The 20,060-nt window shown below is 39.6% G+C and overlaps 3 pseudogenes; all 3 read left to right on the plus strand.

Annotated features, from left to right (window-relative positions):
- Positions 1-3,196: 3,196 nt before the first annotated feature.
- LOC113579617 (odorant receptor 131-2 pseudogene) lies at positions 3,197-4,542 on the plus strand (annotated as a pseudogene).
- Positions 4,543-10,672: 6,130 nt separating this feature from the next.
- Positions 10,673-11,826, plus strand: LOC113579616 (odorant receptor 131-2 pseudogene; annotated as a pseudogene).
- A 3,257-nt stretch (positions 11,827-15,083) lies between these two features.
- On the plus strand, positions 15,084-16,151 carry LOC113579615 (odorant receptor 131-2 pseudogene; annotated as a pseudogene).
- Positions 16,152-20,060: the final 3,909 nt, after the last annotated feature.

Genomic DNA, 20,060 nt, shown 5'->3' on the forward strand with positions numbered 1-20,060 from the left:
AGGACTGGAAGCCAAACACTGGAATGGACTCAACTCACCCCACAAAACGGACTGGACTGGGACCTGGGACAGACTGAGACCTGAGACAGACTTGGAGCTTGGACAGACTGGGTGCTGGTACTGGCAAACAGAACACAGATAAATACAAATGAAGCTACAGACTTTCCATCTATTGACAGAAATGAAACAGAGAATAAGTAGAGATTCACAATTGCAAATGTGTAGATAAAAACATATTTACACAAAATCTTAAAAGATATTTTACTGTCATGAACAATTTTCATTGAAAACCCTGCTTTGTTTTTGGCCGTGTTACTGTGTTAGTTATTTACCCATGTTCACACCCTGTCTGTTACTGTGTTAGTTATTCATCCATTGTTATCACACTCTCCTTCAAGTCACTTGTGTTGCAAACATGAAAATGACATGAGCCTCCATGTGAAAAAGTTGTGTATTATTGTCTTGCTCTGTGATCAATTCGAGCCTCTGCTAGCTTCCCGTTTTCAGCACAAACTAGCTAGCGTCCAAGCTAGTACAGCACAGAGGTTTCCACAGCAAATTATCATTAAACAGATTCCACCAACAAACTCTCTTCTCAAACACAAAACATTATCATTCCACATGAATGGCCTTAGCACGCCAACAACTCACAGGGTTAGCCACAAACATTGTTTCTCTATGTTTTTTCACTCTACTGAAAAACTAGTTGGAGAGCATAACTCACCACCTAGTATCTACCTTTTAGAATGGCTTCCATTAAATGAACGGAACAGGAACAGAACATGTTGTATGGGAAACAGGAATGGTTGTATGGGAACAGGAACGGAACATGTTGTATGGGAAAGGATAAAAAATATATATATATAAAAGAAATATAGGTCCCTCTTACTGTGGTTAAACCCTCATAATACCCAGGTAATAACACACCTGTCCGGCCAGTTGCCCAGTTGCCTGTTCGGACCCCTGTCCAATTTGTAGTTCAGTCTCATGTTCTTTCCCAATTCAAGTTTTTAGGTTTTGTTCTTTTTCCTCCTTCCTCCTTTTCCACTTCTTGGTCCTGTTCCTGCCTGAGCTCATCTCAGCCCCCATGCTTTCTTCTGTACTCATCTCAGCTCGCGTTCCTGTTCCCATCTTGGTTCTTCCCCATAGTCGGCTCAAAGGGCCGGGAGGATGGCAACACATGACACACTAACTGCGGCGGTTGTGTGGCTAAGTGCTATGGGTTGTGGAAAGACTTATTGACTTACCTCATAAAACCTTCACCATGAAACTCTGTGGATCAGAGTACACATGCTTTAAGTGTGATGCTCCATAGTGAGCCCCCCAGGGTGGACAGCATCCATCATGCGACTGGGGAAGAATGAAGAAGGACCTGTAGTAATCAGGACAGCTGGGATGATGCCGGAGGCAGAAATTGGACGTGTACATGGCCAAAGGACTGGGAAAGATCAATTTCATCCAACTGCTGAAGAAGGGAGACACCAGGGATTGTGCCAACTATAAAACAATCGCTCTGATCCCCCAACGGCAGCAAGGTGCTTCTAAAGATCATCCAGAAGCACTTGGGCAACATCCTTGATCGAGAACTTGCTGATGTCCAGGCTGGATTCCACAAGGGCAGAGGGACCCGTGACCACATCGTGAGAGGTAGGCGTGCTGGCTCAAGTTGATCAAGTCACTCTACGAAGAGCGAACCAGGTATGGGGACATGGAGTGGTTCAAGATCAGAAAGGGCACAAGACAAGGGTGCATCCTCTCTCCTTTTCTTTTCAACCTCTACGCAGAAGCGATCATGAGGAAGCTGGACTTAGACAGAGCATTGGGGTGAAAGTAGGCGGAAGAACCTCATCGATCACAGTGGAGGTTCGACAGCAGCAATCAAGTGTCGATTAGTGCTGGGGCGTTTGGCCATGGTGAACATGGACCAAATGTGGAAATGCAAGGACATTGCGGTCACTATCAAGCAAAGTTTGATTACAGCCATCGTGTTCTCAGTTGCGACATATGGCTGAGAGACGTGGACACTGACGAAAGCAGACAGAAAAGAATTGATGCCTTTGAGCTGTGGTGCTGGAGAAAACTCCTACAAATCCTGTGGACAGCTAGAGTTACCAGTAAAGCTGTTCTTGAACATATCAACCTAGAAGTGTCCCTGGAAGGCAAGATCACTAGACAGAAACTGACCTATTTTGGACATGTGATGAGAGCAAATTCACTGGAAAAGGAGATGCTACTCAGAATGGTCAGTGGTAGAAGGAAACAGGGAAGACCAAGGACCCATTGACTGGATACCATCAAGCAGGGCACGGCAATGAACATCAAGCAACTGAAAGAAGCCGTGAAGAACAAGGAAGCATGGGGGTGACTGGCATGCAGAGTATCCAAGAGTTGGACATGACTGAATGGATAATCCTTTCCTTCACTAGGGCTTCCTACCTGGAAAACACTATGTTAACATTGACTCTGCTTTTCTGCTAACGATGATCTCTAAGCTTTTTTGCTTCATTTTTTTCCCATTTACTCAGTCTATTTGCTTGAGTCCAACTGTTGTTTCTGCATGAATTGAATAGTGATGTTACTCCATGACCGTTGTTGCATTCAACATTCAATCACCAGCAACTGGCTTGTTAAGTGTACCAGTGACTAGCATCTATGATAGTAGCTTTAGTCAACCAGCCTGCAGATCTTCTTCATCTACAGTGGCTTACCATCCTTATGGTCATGTGGTCTGGACATGGCAATCAACCCAGGAGAGGCCCATACTATACATTTTAAAATGGTGTATTTAAAACTCACAAACTGAGTCGTCATATCAGGACTGAATGTTACATATGTTACTTAACTGAACAATTACTTTTATACGTAGTGTTTGCGCTATTTTGGTCATAAATATCACCTAGTGAGGTTTTAAGTTCAGCAAAGAAGTATATCATTGCTATTCTATTTTCTGAATGATACTGTCATAGGCTCCACCCCTGTATTATCACAGGTTCCACCTCCTAGACTCCACCTTGTTTACTCCAAGGCTCTTTAAGAACAATATAATTACCTGCATGAGAACTACTATCTTCAACTACGAGGTTTTATTTTTTTAACAGTTGGAGTGTTCAGTGTTACTTCTCTAGCAAAGTTTATTTTTATAGACTGTATCCTTTGCTCATGCATTATACTGTTATACTCTTTTAACTTTTCAAAAATGCAAATTACTGTGGTTAACAGCAGTATAAGCACTAATCTGTTAACAATTATTGCAAGATCTATTAATGAGAAGGTCTTGTTGGTACAAGTTCTGGTGGTGATTTTCCTCTATGTGAACTGCCTCATGATCCTCAGCTTTCTGAAAAAGGAGATGTTCAGGGACGACACTCGCTACATTTTATTTGCACAAACTCTGTTTGCTGACTCTGCTTTCATGGTGTTATCAGACTTGCTCTTGATGGGAAGCTTTTACAAATATCCTATCCACCTGATTCCATGCATAATTATATGTACAGTTGTAACTATTCTGACTGTGTGTACTCCGCTGACTCTTGTGGCAATGTGTCTGGAGCGCTATGTTGCTATATGCATGCCTTTAAGACATGCTGACATCTCCACCAGCAGGACCAGATTCCGAGGACTCCTGATAATATGGAGTATCAGTTCCATAATTCCATTGTTCACCTTAGTAGCCTATTTGGCTGTTATCCCTTCAGGTGCTCTGTTATCCACTGCTGTTTGTAGTGTTGAGTTAATGTTAGAGAAAGACTGGCAGGCACATGCACATGCTATATTTTTCCTGTTTCTTTTTCTCTTCATGATCATTATCATTGCTTTTACATACATCAAGATAATGATTGCAGCCAGAGGGGCCTCATCAGAGAATAAAAAACTGACCAACAAGGGTCTCAGGACTGTGATCCTGCATGCTGTCCAGCTACTTCTGTGTTTAATGCAGTTTTTAAACCCATATGTAGAAATGGAATTTTGGAAGCTTGATGTAATGGTGTTTATAAATGTAAGATATTCTAATTTTATTGTGTTTATTATTGCACCACGCTGTCTTAGTCCATTAATTTATGGTCTCAGAGATGACAAGTTTTTTGTTGTTTTAAGACATTATGTTCTGTGTGGTTTGGACAGCCTTCTTCCTGCTATGTTTAGTAAATGGAAAATAAGACCTGCCAAACCACAACACTCTTCCAAATGTAATAACTTTCATAAATAATTCATACATAATAATGTAAATTACTAACTCAAGGTTTATTTGTTATGAATGGATTCTGCATCATGTATTAGAATGCATGCTTAAAATATTTGTCTCAGCTATCATATTCTTCTTGAAGTATTAAATAAATGGAATGGTTTGCTATTGTTCTTGTTATTTGGTTCTAAGTTTACTGTGTGTGTTGTCAGACCTTGTTTAGAGGAATTAAATAGTTGGATTGAACTCATCAAAAGTTGAAGTAAAGTTGAGTGAAGAAAATACAATGTTGCTCATGCTAAGCTGTGTTAAAAAATAATGTTAATGGATGATGCACAAAATATTATTGGGGGTGGGCATCCAAGTCTCAATAAACATATCATTCCAAAGCAAGATATTCCATATACTGCTAGTCACACTTTTAGTGTTTAGGCTATGTTGTGTGTTTTCCACTTCAGCCAAATTTATGACATTATTTTTCCTACCTGTGATTTACATTGTTTTTGTTTTCATTGTTTTGTTTGAATTTTCTAAAATCTTTTTTTCAGCTGTGTTATCTGTAGGCTATCGGGGTGTTTTTTGCTCCAGTTAACCATATTGTCAGCCCTCACCTCCACCAGATATAGTGACATGAACAGTGACTTGTGGCATCAATTAACTGCACAGATGTGACCATACATGTAGCACATATGCAGGAATTCATTATCTGCATCATATTTTAAATCCAGTGATATTAAGCAGAAAAATATACAAAGGACAAAATATATCAGCATATGTTTGGTGATTGTCAAAAATGCCATTTATCTGTTCCATAGACAAAACACATTGTAAACCTGCCATACTTATCTTGGCCTCATGGGTCACTACTGAGATTTCAAATACAACTACTACATAATGGAAACAGTAAATTGTATTTATTTAATTTCAGATTATTTTAAACATTGCCCAGAACTCTAAACAATTAAAATACAGAAAATTCAAGATTGACTGATTCATATTAAAGCCAAATATACTGCATGCTAGTATTGATAAGACAAGCCTGGCTGACAAATAAACAAATGGCAAGTTTTATAGATACACAGAGTTAAAGATTTTGCTCATTCCCAAACTATTCCAAAAACAACCCCTCGGCTGATTAAACATGGATACTTGGATGAAATAAATAGACAGAAATACTATAAAGACCCAGAAAGATATACAAAATAAAACAACTTAGTAGTGCTCCCAGAACCAAGTAAGCAATGAGAAGAGCCAAGGTGATTCTAAGAGCCATCTCCACTGTCATGACTATGGTTAATACAGTTAGAATTATGATGTCAGACATATAGAAACAAGGGAATGATCTCATTTGCATGTTTTAAAGACATGGGAACAAATTCTCTTTACAAAGTGCACTTTATTTCCTCCACTTTACTTTCTTCTGGCATGGGGACTGAGACAAGCTCAGACAGTAACAGACCTAGAAGGGAACAGGAGAAAGGAGAGAAAAAGAACAAAATCTTAAAGAGGAGCTTCCACCTCCTAGACTCGTTTACTCCAAGGCTCTTTAAGGACAATATAAATACCTGCATGAGAAATACTATCTTCAACTACGAGGTTTTTTTTTTTTTTTGACAGTTGGAGTGTTAAGTTGGAGTGTTAAGTGCACTTCATTATTGGCCCATTTAGGTTTTTCTGTTCAATGTGTTGCTGACGTTTGTAAATGCACAAAACAAAACCAGGATGAACAATTAAAGTTAGGAGATCCACTCAAGGTATAGAGTCACAGGACTGGAAGCCCGGGACAGACTGGGAGCTGGGACAGACTGGGAGCTGGGACAGGCAAACAGAACACAGACAAAAAATACAAACCTATAGAGTGTAGAGCATCACATTGTTCTTTTACATCAGTCGTTTTAACAAACGAAACTAGACTTTCCATCCATTGACACAAAGGCAACAGAGAATAAGTAGAAATTCACTACTGCAAATCTGTAGATATAAACATATTTACACAAAATCTTAAAAATATATTTTACTGTGATGCGCAATTTACACTGAAAACCCTGCTTTGTTATTTACCCGTGTTGTAACCCTGTTACTGTGTTAGTTATTTACCCATGTTGACACCCTCTCTGTTACTGTTAGTTATTTATCCATTGTTGTCATGCTCTCCTTCAAGTCCCTTGTGTTGCAAACATGAAAATGACATGAGCCTCCATGTGAAAAAGTTGTGTATTATTGTCTTGCTCTCTGATCAATTCGAGCCTCTGCTAGCTTTCCGTGTTCAGCACAAACTAGCTAGCGTTCAAGCTAGTCGATCAACACAGAGCTTTCCACAACAAATTGTCATTAAACAGGTTCCACCGACAACTCTCAAATCCAGAATATATTCTTAAACACACAAAAAAGTAACGTTCCACATGAATGGCCTTAGCACGCCAACAACTCACAGGGTAACATTAGCTGCAAACATCGTTTCTCTGTGTTTTTTCACACTCCTGAAAAACTAGTTGGAGAGCATCACTCGCCACCTAGTGTCTGCCTGTCAGAATGGCTTCCATTAAATGAACGGAACAGAACTACATGTTGTATGGGAAAGATTAAAGGAAAATACAAAAAAGAAATGTAGGTCCCTCTTCCCGTGGTAACACCCTCGTAATATCCAGGTAATATCATGCCTGTCCGGCCAGTTGCCCAGTTGATTGTTCGGTACCCTGTCCAGTCTGTTGTTTAGTCTCATGTTCTTTCCTGAGTCAAGTTTTAAGATTTTGGGTTTTTTTTGTCCTTTCTCCTGTTCCCCTTCTAGGTCCGTTACTGTCTGAGCGCTTGTCTCAGTCCCAGTGCCTTCTTCTGTGTTCATCTCAGCTTGTGTTCTTGTTCCCATCTTGATTCCTGTTTCTGTTTTTTTCTTGTCACATTTCAGGATCCAGGCTTTAGAGGGGGAACATTCTGACAGGTTTCCCCCGTGGCAACACAGTTTCCATGGCTCTGAGTGCTGTGTGCTCTTTGTTTTGACTTTGGTTTCTTTCTCAACCCTTGTCTTGTGTATTGCTAATCCCCGCACTTCATTAGTTCCAGCTGTGTCTTGTGTATTTGTAGCCTATCCTATGTCATTGGTTATTGTTTGTCTACTAGTTCCTGTTCCTGTCAATTTTTTTGTTGTTATTGTAGCTGGTATTTCATTTCACTATCTTGAGTATTGCCTTTTGTTTCTGTTTGTTTCCTTTTGATTTTTGGATTCTTTGTAGATCCGTGTTTCTTTTTGTGTGAATAAAATACCAACATGCACATGAGTCCTATGTTATGCCTCACCTGCATCTCAGCTTGACAATTTTCAGGCTACAATCTTCTTGGAGATACACTGGGAAGCCTTTGCATCACTGGGTGATTGCTAACAACAACTTCACCATTTAATACTCAGGAAACAAGATGGAAAGGAGAAAAGAGGTTGCCATTGTGGCCAATAAAAGGATCTCAAGGTGTGTAGAGAGCCCAAATACATCAGCGATAGGATCATGTCCATCTGCATCGGAGGGAAACCTCTGAATGTGACCATCATTCAAGTCTATGCACCAATAGCAGATGCATCAGAGCAGGAAAGTAAAGACTTCTATGCCCAGGTCTAGGACGCACTTGACAGAACCTCAAGAAAGGACATCGCCTGCATCATGGGTGATTTCAGCGCCAAAGTTGGAAAAGGAGAGGATGTAGGAGTGGTCGGCAGACACGGCCTAGGGGGGAGGAATGACGCCTGGGACTGCCTTGTGCAGTTCTGCCAGGAGAACAAATTTAGAAGCACCAACACCTTCTTTACCCAGCCGAAATGACGTCTTTACACGTGGACATCCCAAAATGGGCAGCATCACAACCAGATCGACTACATCTTCTGTCAGCAAAAATGGAAGGGATCAATTTTCAAGAAGAGGAGAGAAGCTAAGGCTAAAGGCAGGAGGGACAAGGTAAGGTGAATCAATGCTCTCTTCCAAAGAAAAGCCAGGAAAGACAAGAACAACTTCCTGAATGTCCAGTGCATGAGCCTCAAAGAAGCTTATAAAAAGGGCCACACCTGAGAATGATTTGCCACTGTGAAACAAGTGAAGAAGCCATTCTCTGCCTACCAAGCAACCATCAAGGAGCATGATGGGAATGAAATCAGTGACTAGCAGGACATGAGTAAGAGATAAAAAGAATACTAAGAGGAACTATACACCTGTGCCAGCACTCACTACTCAGAGGAACTTAAGGGCCAAGAGGAACCGGAACCGAATATTTGGAAAGTGAAGTGATGTGGGCACTGAGGCTTCTGCCAAACAACAAAGCACCTGGCATCAATGGAATCTCTGATGAGCTGCTCAAACTGGTCCCAAGAGCCACACTGACAACACTAGATCTTTAGGACCTGTATATGGCCAAAGGACTGGAAAAGATCAGTTTTTATCCCACTTCTGAAGAAGGAAGACACCAGGAAATGTGCCAACTATAGAACAATCGCTCCGATCCCCCACGCCAGCAAGGTGCTTCTAAAGATAATCCAGAAGCACTTGGGCAACATCCTTGATCAAGAATTTGCTGATGTCCAAGCTGGATTCCGCAAGGACAGAGGGACCCATGCCCACATTGCGAGAGGTAGGATTGCCAGCTCACCTGATCAAGTTGATCAAGTCACTCTACGAAGATCAAGAAGCCACAGTGCGAACCAGGTATGGGGACATGGAGTGGTTCAAGATCAAAAAGGGCAAAAGACAAGGGTGCATCCTCTCTCCTTTTCTTTTCAACCTCCATGCGGAAGTGATCATGAGGAAGTTGAAATTAGACGATTAGACAATTGGGGTGAAAGTAGGCGGAAGAGCCATCAGCAATCTGAGATATACAGACGATACAACCCTGTTGGCAGAGAATGAGAAAGACCTGAAGAAGCTGATCTTGAAGCTGAAAGAAGAAAGTGGGAAGAGGGGGCTTCAGCTGAACATCAAGAAGACCAAGATCATGACCACTGCCGTCAAGGAAGTCCACATAAAGATCAACAATGAAGAAATAGAAGTGGTCGATAACTCTGTATTCCTTGGGTCCCTCATTGATCAGAGTGGAGGCTCAATAGCAGCGATCAAGCATCGATTAGTGCTGGGGCATGCGGCCATGGTGAAAATGGGCCGAATATGGAAATGCAAAGATATCATATTCACCATCAAGCAAAAGCTGTTTACAGTCATTGTGTTCCCAATCACGACATATGGCTGTGAGACATGGACACTGACGAAAGCAAATAGAAGAAAACATGACGACTTTGAGCTGTGGTGCTGGAGAAAACTCCTACAACCCCCGTGGACTGCTAGAGATACCACTAAATGTTCTGGAACATATCAACCTAGAGGTGTCCCTGGAAGGCAAGATCACCAAACAGAAACTGACCTATTTTGGACATGTGATGAGAGCAAATTTGCTGGAAAAGGAGATGCTATTCATCAGTGGTAGAAGGAAACAGGGAAGACCAAGGACCCGTTGGCTGGATGCCATCAAGCAGGACACAGGAATGAACATCAAACAACTGAAAGAAGCCATGAAGAACAGGAATGCTGGAGGGGATTGGCTTACAGAGTATCCAAGAGTCAGCCATGACTGAATGGATAATCCTTCACTAGGGTTCCCTACCCAGAAAACACTACGTCAATGTTGACTCTTTTCTGCTTTTCTGCTCACGATGATCTCTATGCTTTTTTGCTGAATTATTTTTCATTTACTCAGTCTATTTGCTTCTGAGTCCAACTGTTGTTTCTGCATGTAGTTTACATCAATGTTTCTCCATGACTGTTGCTGTGTTCAACATTCAGTCACCATCAACTGGCTTGTTAAGTGTACCAGCGAATACACTACAGGGCAGGTGACTGGCATCTATGATAGTAGCTTTAGTGAACCAGCCTGCAGATCTTCTTCATCTACAGTGGTTTACCATGCTTATGATCATGTAGTCTGGACATGGCAATCACCCCAGGAGAGGCCCATGCTATGCATTTTAAAATAGATTATTTAAAACCTACAAACTGATTTGAGCCATTATGTCAGGACTGAATGTCACATAAGAAACTCAATGGCACTGATGAGTCAGTTTTATATATAGTGTTACATATAGATAGAGCTATTATGGTCATAAATATCACCTTTTGATCCTTTAACATCAGCAAAGAAATATATCATTAGATAATAATACAATCTGCCACAATACTGTTGCTATCCTATTTTCTGAATGACATTGTCATAGGCTCCACCTCTGTACTGTCAAAGGCTCCATCTTTGTACTGTCATAGGCTCCACCTCCTAGACTGAACCTTGTTTACCCCAAGGCTCTTTAAGAACAATACAAATACCTGCATGAGAAATACTATCTTCAACTACGAGGTTTTATTTTTTTGACAGGTGAAGTGTTGTGCTACTTCTCTAGCAAAGTTTATTTTTATAGACTGTATCCTTTGCTACTACGTTATACTGTTCTACTCTTTTAACTTTTCAAAAATGCAAATTGTTGTGTTTAACAGCAGTGTGAGCAGTAATCTTTTAACAATTATTGCAAGATCTATTAATCTCAAGGTCATGTTGGTGCAAATACTGGTGGGGATTTTCCTCTATGTGAACTGCCTCATGATCCTCAGCTTTCTAAAAAAGGAAGTGTTCAGGGACGACACTCGCTACATTTTATTTGCACAAACTCTGTTTGCAGACTCTGCTTTCATGGTGTTATCGGACTTGCTTTTCATTGGGGCCCATTACGAATATCCTATCCACTTGATTCCATGCATTATCATGTGTACAATTTTAAATGTTCTGTTTGTGTGTACTCCGCTGACTCTTGTGGCAATGTGTCTGGAGCGCTATGTTGCTATATGCATGCCTTTAAGACATGCTGACATCTCCACCAGCAGGACCAGATTCCGAGGACTCCTAATAATATGGAGTATCAGTTCCATAATTCCATTGTTCACCTTAGTAGCCTATTTGGCTGTTATCCCTTCAGGTGATCTGTTGTCCTATACAGTGTGTAGTGTGGAGTTAATGTTAAGGAAAGACTGGCAGGCACAAGCACGTGCTATATTTTTCCTGCTTCTTTTTCTCTTCATGATCATTATCATTGCCTTTACCTACATTAAGATAATGATTGCAGCCAGAGGGGCCTCATCAGAGAATAAGAAACTGACCAACAAGGGTCTCAGGACTGTGATCCTGCATGCTGTCCAGCTACTTCTGTGTTTAATGCAGTTTTTAAACCCATATGTAGAAATGGAATTTTGGAAGGTTGATGTAATGGTGTTTATAAATGTAAGATATTCTAATTTTATTGTGTTTATTATTGCACCACGCTGTCTTAGTCCATTAATTTATGGTCTCAGAGATGACAAGTTTTTTGTTGTTTTAAGACATTATGTTCTGTGTGGTTTGGACAGCCTTCTTCCTGCTATGTTTAGTAAATGGAAAATAAGACCTGCCAAACCACAACACTCTTCCTAATGTAATAACTTTCATAAACAATTCATACATAATAATGTGAATTACTAACTCAATGTTTATTTTTTTATGAATGGAGTCTGCATCATGTATTAGAACGCATGCTTAAAACATTTGTCTCAGCTATCATATTCTTCTTGAAGTATTAAATAAATGGAATGGTTTGCTATTGTTCTTGTTATTTGGTTCTAGGTTTACTGTGTGTGTTGTCAGACCTTGTATAGAGGAATTAAATAGTTGGATTGAACTCATCAAAAGTTGAAGTAAAGTTGAGTGAAGAAAATACAATGTTGCTCATGCTAAGCTGTGTTAAAAAATAATAGTGGTTGAAAGCTGCTTTTTTTCTGCCACTGAGAAGGGCATCTAATGAACTTGCTTCACACGCAGGCAATTCATCCGTTGGGGATTCAGTGTCATTTTCTGGACCCTGTCTGCTGTTAATAATGTTAATGGATGATGCATGAAATATTATGGTGGAGGACATCCATGTCTCAATAAACATATCATTATAAAGCAAGATCATCTATATACTGTCAGTCACATTTTTATTGTTTAGGCTAAGTTGTGTACTTTCCACTTCAGCCAAATTTATGACATTATTTTTCCTACCTGTGATTTACATTGTTTTTGTTTTCATTGTTTTGTTTGAATTTTCTAAAATCTTTTTTTCAGCTGTGTTATCTGTAGGCTATCGGGGTGTTTTTTGCTCCAGTTAATCATATTGTCAGCCCTCACCTCCACCAGATATAGTGACATGAACAGTGACTTGTGGCATCAATTAACTGCACAGATGTGACCATACATGTAGCACATATGCAGGAATTCATTATCTGCATCATATTTTAAATCCAGTGATATTAAGCAGAAAAATATACAAAGGACAAAATATATCAGCATATGATTGTCAAAAATACCATTTATCTGTTCCATAGACAAAACACACCTTAGACCTATCATCCTTATTTGGGCCTTGTGGGTCTTGTATTACAGGTCTTTAATTATAAATTGTTTAGGGAATGAACATTTACTATTGAGATTTCAAATACAACTACTACATAATTGAAACACTAAATTGTAATTATTTCATTTCAGATCATTTTAAACATAGCCCTGAACTCTAAACTTAATTTAAATAAAGAAAATTATGGATTGACTGATTTATATTATGAATAATTTATATCATGAACCTAGAGGTTTACATGAATATGCACAAATGTGGAGCAGAGGCTAGCAGGACTGTAGCAGGATGTTCAGGACTCGAGACAGGCACTAGTATTTTAAGCTTGTCCTGGCAGCAGAATTGATTATACCTGTGAGAAATGTAAAGTTAGTCCTCCAACACAATGTCCCAGGCATGACGAAGGAACATGATGCACACTCAGAGGTGTTGTCACTCACCTGTGAGGGAGCTGGCCAAAATTACATTGTGCTGGATGTTCTATGGCATTTCTGCTGCAGTACAGTGTCAAGCTGTGGGGCCACAGCGATAAGCTGCACCAGAGAAAGGCATCTGATTCAGGAGGCATGCTCCATTTTGATGTTCTTATTCAGATCTTGGCGAAGCACAGTTATACGATCACATTTGTTCTACTAGCTAGCAGCAGACAGGGTGCAGAAAATGACACAGAAGTCCACAATGGATGAATTTGCCTGTGTATGATGAAGCAAGTTTACTAGGTTCCCTTCTCAGTGGAGAATGGTAAAAAAAAAAAAAAAAAAAAAAGCTTTGAACTGCTTTGAAATCTCTGTTCCCTGTTGTTTCCACACAGTGGTGTCCGTGGTTATGGATCAGGGAGATGAGGAATGCCACTTTAGATTGGTCCGCAGGGAAGTGTGTCAAGCCCTTAGCTAAGTACAGTGAGCACTGTAGCAGATACCTGCTACACTCGATGAGATCATCATACTGTTCAGAATTGCAGGAAACAACAGGACCTATGAGGTCAGTGGAGCTACCTAAAACACAGACAGCTGCTGGATGAGTGAGTCTACAGCAAATGTAAGCCATTGCAGCTGCTCCTGTGTTAATCCCATAATGCCTTGCTCCAGGGCAATGGTTTTGTGTAGTGGGCATTGTTCCCTGCCTGCATTCATTTCGATGGCCATTGTCTTCTGTGGCAGTGGCCAAACAAAAGAATCTGGTGCTCAGTGAAAAGATGTTGCCAATTCTACGATCTCCAACTTCAGTTCAGTCATAGTTCATGCTTCCTTTGGATCTTAAGAACATTCAGAACAAAGACATCAGAGGGTTAAGCTATGTCCTTGTGTGTGACGCCATTCAGACAAATTTCCTTTATAAATCATCTACAAAACACCCACTAACTACACATGAAATTTATTTGACTGACTGTAAATATGGTCTCTGTCTTTGGGATCATGGTAAACAAGGGCCTATCAGAGATTGCTTTGACTGTCACAAAGAACAGCATTGCTTCATATTTCTGTCAATACAAATACTGTTACTACACTATTTTTACAGAAAGAAAATATAGGCTCTATCTTACATAGTTGACTCTAGCCTTTATACAGGGGTCGTTAATGGATGAATATCTGCATGAGTAATATGATCTTGAACTGCACTAATTTATTCATCTTCTAAACAGGGGCCCAGTGCATTATAGGGTGCACACACAGTCATCCATTCATTCACACCAGACAAATTTAGAAACACCAACTGACCTCACATACACAACATCCCAGTGTGAGAGGAAACCCACACTGGAACAACATCCACTCTCCACACAGGCCAGGAATCAAACATGGGTCCCTACTTGGATGCCAGCAGTGCTAACCACTGCATAACAATGCCACTCAGTTAGTGTGTATAGTGTTATTTGGTGTGATTTACTTCTACAAAGTATGATGTTCACTTCAAGCATTCAGCTGAATCTCTGGCAGCTCTTCATTAGTGTACTCCAGTTCAAATAAATGCCAATTCCCTTCATGGAAACATTTAAGCTACACTCATCAGATATGTTTGCTTATGTGAGGACAAGATGTCACATTTGCAGTTGATTCAGTAACTAAGGGAGCTCCTGCTGGCTGAAGGGTCAAACATTTTACATTAAATATCACAGAGTGCTAAATGTATTTATTATTTTATGTTCCAGTGCTGGATTATTCCTTTAACTATATAAAGTAGCATTTACTGTCACAAGAGAACATCATTAGATAATAATACAGATAATTTAGATAATTGTACAGATAACATAGATAATATTCTGCCACAAAACTGTTGCTATCCTATTTTTACTGAGTTATAGTGTCATAGGCTCCACCTCCGTACCTTAGACGCCGCCTTGTTTACTCCAAGGCTCTTGAAGAACAATATAAATACCTGCATGAGAAATATGATCTTCCGCTGCAACCATTTTTTATTTAATTGTATTTTTTTTTACTTTTGAACATCTGAGTGTTCAGTGTTACTTCTTTAGTGTCGTTTATATTTATATGGTGTTTCCTTTGCTCCTCTGTCTACAATTGCTTCATTTTTCAGAAATGCAGACTGTAGTGGTTAACAGCAGTGTGAGCAGTAATGCATTAATTAATTTTGCAAAATCTATGCAGGAGAACGTCATGTTGGTACAAGTTCTGGTGGCAGTTTTCTTTTATGTGAACTGCCTTATGATCCTCACCTTTCTGAAAAAGGAGGCGTTCAGGGATGACACTCGCTACATTTTATTTGCACAAACTCTGTTTGTTGACTCTGCTTTCATGGTGTTATCAGACTTGCTCTTGATGGGAAGCTTTTACAAATATCCTATCCACCAGATTCCATGCATAATCATGTGTACAATTTTAAATGTTCTGTTTGTGTGTACTCCACTGACTCTTGTGGCAATGTGTCTGGAGCGCTATGTTGCTATATGCATGCCTTTAAGACATGCTGACATCTCCACCAGCAGGACCAGATTTCGAGGACTCCTGATAATATGGAGTATCAGTTCCATAATTCCATTGTTCACTTTAGTAGCCTATTTGGCTGTTATCCCTTCAGGTGCTCTGTTGTCCTATACAGTGTGTAGTGTGGAGTTAATGTTAGGGAAAGACTGGCAGGCACAAGCACGTGCAATTAGTTTCCAGGTCCTTTTTCTCTTCATGATCATTATCATTGCCTTTACCTACATTAAGATAATGATTGCAGCCAGAGGGGCCTCATCAGAGAATAAGAAACTGACCAGCAAGGGTCTCAGGACTGTGATCCTGCATGCTGTCCAGCTACTTCTGTGTATAATGCAGTTTTTAAACCCATATGTAGAAATGGAGGCTTGGAAGGTTGATGTGATGGTGTTTGCAAATGTAAGATATTCTAATTTTATTGTGTTTATTATTGCACCACGCTGTCTTAGTCCATTAATTTATGGTCTCAGAGATGACAAGTTCTTTGTTGTTTTAAGACATTATGCTCTGTGTGGTTTGGACAGCCTTCTTCCTGCTATGTTTAGTAAAGTGAAAGTAAGACCTGGCTAACCAAAGATCTTCCAAATTACATTGTTTGCTCCCAGTATTAAGTTTTCTTTACATTCTCAGATGATTATACAGAATATTTAATTTGAGTTGTAATTATATATTCAAGTAAATGGAAGATAAACATTTTTAATTCAAAACATAAAAGTACAATGTTGCTCATCATCAATTAGATTAATTGATTGGGAAATAATGTTAATGGTTTCATGGTTTCAATAATAATTTATTGTGTTAAAAAAGAACATCCAGGAAAAAATGTAATGATTCATAAAAAAAAATGGGTTGACAAAAATTGTGAAAGCCCACAAAAAAGACAAAAGCACCTTAAGTTTAAATAATTGTAAGTTCTGAGTTATTTCTAAATATTTTCCCAGTTTAAAAGAAAACATTTAGAAATTTATCTCTAATATTTTCGTCATGGACAAAAACACAGTGTAACGGATCTGGCAAAACCAGACGCGGGCAGATATGAGAAAAGGAGGGAATATTTTAATAGTACAGAGAAAGGGGAATAATCCGAGGCACTAAAGGGGCAATCCAAGACGTAGAGAAAAATCAGTCCAAGTTCAAAAACCAAATGATCAAAAAAAGCCAGGTAAATCCAAAGGGAAACTGCGAAAGACAAAGACCAGTAATACGAATACAGGGTAAGATACACAAAAAAGACTTATCCAAAAATTGCTCTGTATGCTTAGAGAAAACTGTTGGCAATACTTTGCAAAGACTTGTGAGTCCAAAACCTTAAATACACTAAGATTAAAGAGATACAGGTGTTTTCATTATTCTGCAGAAACAGATCTGATTAAATGTCTCTGACTGGTCGTGTCGTTGACTGGGTGACGAACGGGCTGCTGGGTACTGTAGTCAGCCTCGGGATATGGTGTCATGACACACAGACGATATAAGTGATAACTGAATGAATAATTTGTTGAGTGTGTAAATAATGTAACTGTAACCTATTCAATTCACCTTTTGATAAAGTCAGATAAGTCCGAATAAAGAATCTGGTAACATAATTCTAGGTTCCTAAGTAGTAGAAATAAAATAATAGTAATTATAATATTACTAATAATAATAACCCTGGTCAAAACATTTTCATATTTTCTAATACAACCCTATACGATTTTTTGTCTTCTGTATTACAATGTTTTCAGATTATTAATGTTCAGTGCTCTCCTGTTGGAAATATGAAGTAATTTCATCGCATCTTATAGTTATCACAAAAGTGTCTCAACACAAATAGTATTAAAATGCTATGTTTATCATTTATTTATCAAAATGTTTTAAATAATTGATTGCAGATGCAATTTATCCATGAAATGTCAAAGTCAAATTTAATTATACAGCTCTTTTTACACTAGCCGTTGTCACAGAGCATCTTTACACTTGTCCAAGTCCAAGCCCCCATTGAGCAAGACCATGAGAGGAACCAAGACTAAAAAGGGGGGAGCCAAGACTAAAAAGGGGGGAGCCAAGACTAAAAAGGGGGGACTCTTCTGGCTGACAACGGACTCCACAAAAGTGACAATATAAACAATAAAGAGTAAAATGGGTAGTGAAAGAGAAAATCTTTTTTTAAAAATAAGCAATGAATGTCTATTCTGGTAATCTAGAAGTCCTAGTCTGGGTTCAATGAGTGTCCATGTGTCCAAAACCCATCTTGCATAAGAAATGTGAAGATAATCAAAAAGTATGCAGGAATGGGATTGAATTATAAAATTCTTAGGCTGATCCAATGAGCCATTTCTTAAAAGTGTGCAGATGAATGCAAGATTGCAAAGAGAAATATCTTGAGATTTTATTGTCCAGCAGTCTGTCTGTTCATTTATTTATGTATTTGTTTCTTTATTTGCATGCTTGATTCATTGTTTATCTATCTATTATTTGAAACGTCAATTTCACAATGTATAATTTATTTTGTTGTATTAAAACGCGCCACGCCCCCTATCGGGCCTGCGGGCGGGACCAAACGGGTATACTCAAATAAATTACTTGATTAAATCGATCATTCTTAAAGTACAGTACATTTATCAACATAACATTTCTTAGGACTAATACAAGTACCTGCTTACCGATTTTCAGCCGTCTACATGTATCCGCTCGCCAGAAATTCTACGCTGAAGTCATCGTGTTTTTCGGGTAAAATTTCCCCAAATATGTGCCTGCCCTTTTAAGTTACCTTTTAAAACATTCTTCCGGTATAAGATAAGTTCAGATTTTGTCATAGAACATTCAATTACCATCAATTACCATTATTGTATTGTATTTTTCTTTATTTAAACAAGCATATTTCATGTAGAATTTTTTTTGCCTGTTTTATAGGAAAAGTACAATTAGAATAGGAATTCTAATTAAAATTTCAAATATTAATCAATAAATAAAACAGGATTCCTTGATGAAATCATATTCGAATTTTATTAGGATTCCTCCTGAATTGCAGTAAGATTCTAAAAGGATTCCTATCAAGTTAGATCCAATAAGATCTTATTCTAAGCTCTTATCACAAGAGCCATCAGGCATTGAAATGCAGACAGGGTGTATCTGAGGCCAAACTGCATTACCCTGTATTATAGGAACTGGTCAGGGGCAGTGAAGGCAGAAATATCAGAAGCATGAGGGGTGAGTGGACTTGCTAGTAGACCGTCAATAACTCAGGCTTGCTCACGAAGTTAGTGGAGCTGATCCGATTGATCAGTGGCAATAAGAGGAAGTAATGATGTGGCCAAGGGCAGCATGCTCAAGGCATTAGCCATCTGCGTAGTGCGCCCCCTTGTTCTTAAGTGCAGTACAGTTAGCAATGATGTGCCAGTGCTCATGACAACAGAAACACACATTTCAATAGGGGAAACAAAGATATTCTAGTGGGAAGGAGTCGTGGTGTTTTTGAGGTTTCATTGACCTGTAACATGGACTGTAACATTTAGGACCAAGGGGAAACTACACACCTTCTGTTCATTCAAATACACAACAAAATTCTTGGGGAGGCAATTCTTCAAAAAAAATCAACTCTTTAAGATGATCAAAGGAGGCTACATTATTGCCTGTGCACCCCTTTTCAACAAAACTTTTCTCTGGCAAATTCTGTAAATGTCATTAGGGGTTTTTGCCAAACAACTAAAATTCAGCCTGTATGCCTCAGGTGCCAACTCATAAGCATGGAGGGCCATGGCTTTCACAATTTCACATGGCTTGCTATTCTAGGCTCTGTTCTAGGGTCAGGGAGGTGCACACTTCCTTCTGATGATCTGTGCCAAAACTTGTTTGCGGGAGTGCAGTGGTCTGAAGCATTGAACTTAGTGAACTACGCTGAAGAGCCTTGTTGAGGGACAGCAGTACCTTCATGAGTTGTGTTAACTGGCACCAGAGAGGGAGCTTATGGGTAAATGGTATGGGCCTCTTAGTACTCAACCTCCTTAGTGCCACCTCTCTGTCCGTCTCAATCTGAAGAGCCTGCACATGCAGGAGCTCCGCCTCACGCTCCTGCCTCTTAATCTCCAGCTCCAACTCCTTTAATTTTACAACCAGCATAGGATCTACTCCAGGCAACTGGTAAGTCCTGGGCTCAGAGTGTGGCCAGACCACAGAGCCATCTGTGGCCTCTGCCATGGACATCCCCTGAGTGGGGTTCACAGCAACACCCAGTGGATCCCCCTCTCTCAGGCAGTATCCCATCTTTAATGAGGCAAGCCTCTGGCACCATTTTAGTCTCCCTCTTAGGGGCAGTGCGAGGCAAATCAATGTCAAAAAGGTCTGCAATTGTAACGTGGAGCGTTCATGAGGTGGATGCGCATGTTGAGAACAGTGAGATTTATTAAGGGCAAATCCATAATCAGAGTCATTAGAACAGTCCAGGGTCAGTGAGCCAATATGAAGTGTATGAGAATACATAATAAGCAAAAAGAAACAAAACACATGATGACAAACGGGAAACAGGCTA

This window comes from Electrophorus electricus, chromosome 17, assembly GCF_041902795.1.
Source record: "Electrophorus electricus isolate QZ-2024a chromosome 17, ASM4190279v1, whole genome shotgun sequence".
In the NCBI taxonomy this organism is placed as follows: Eukaryota; Metazoa; Chordata; class Actinopteri; order Gymnotiformes; family Gymnotidae; genus Electrophorus; species Electrophorus electricus.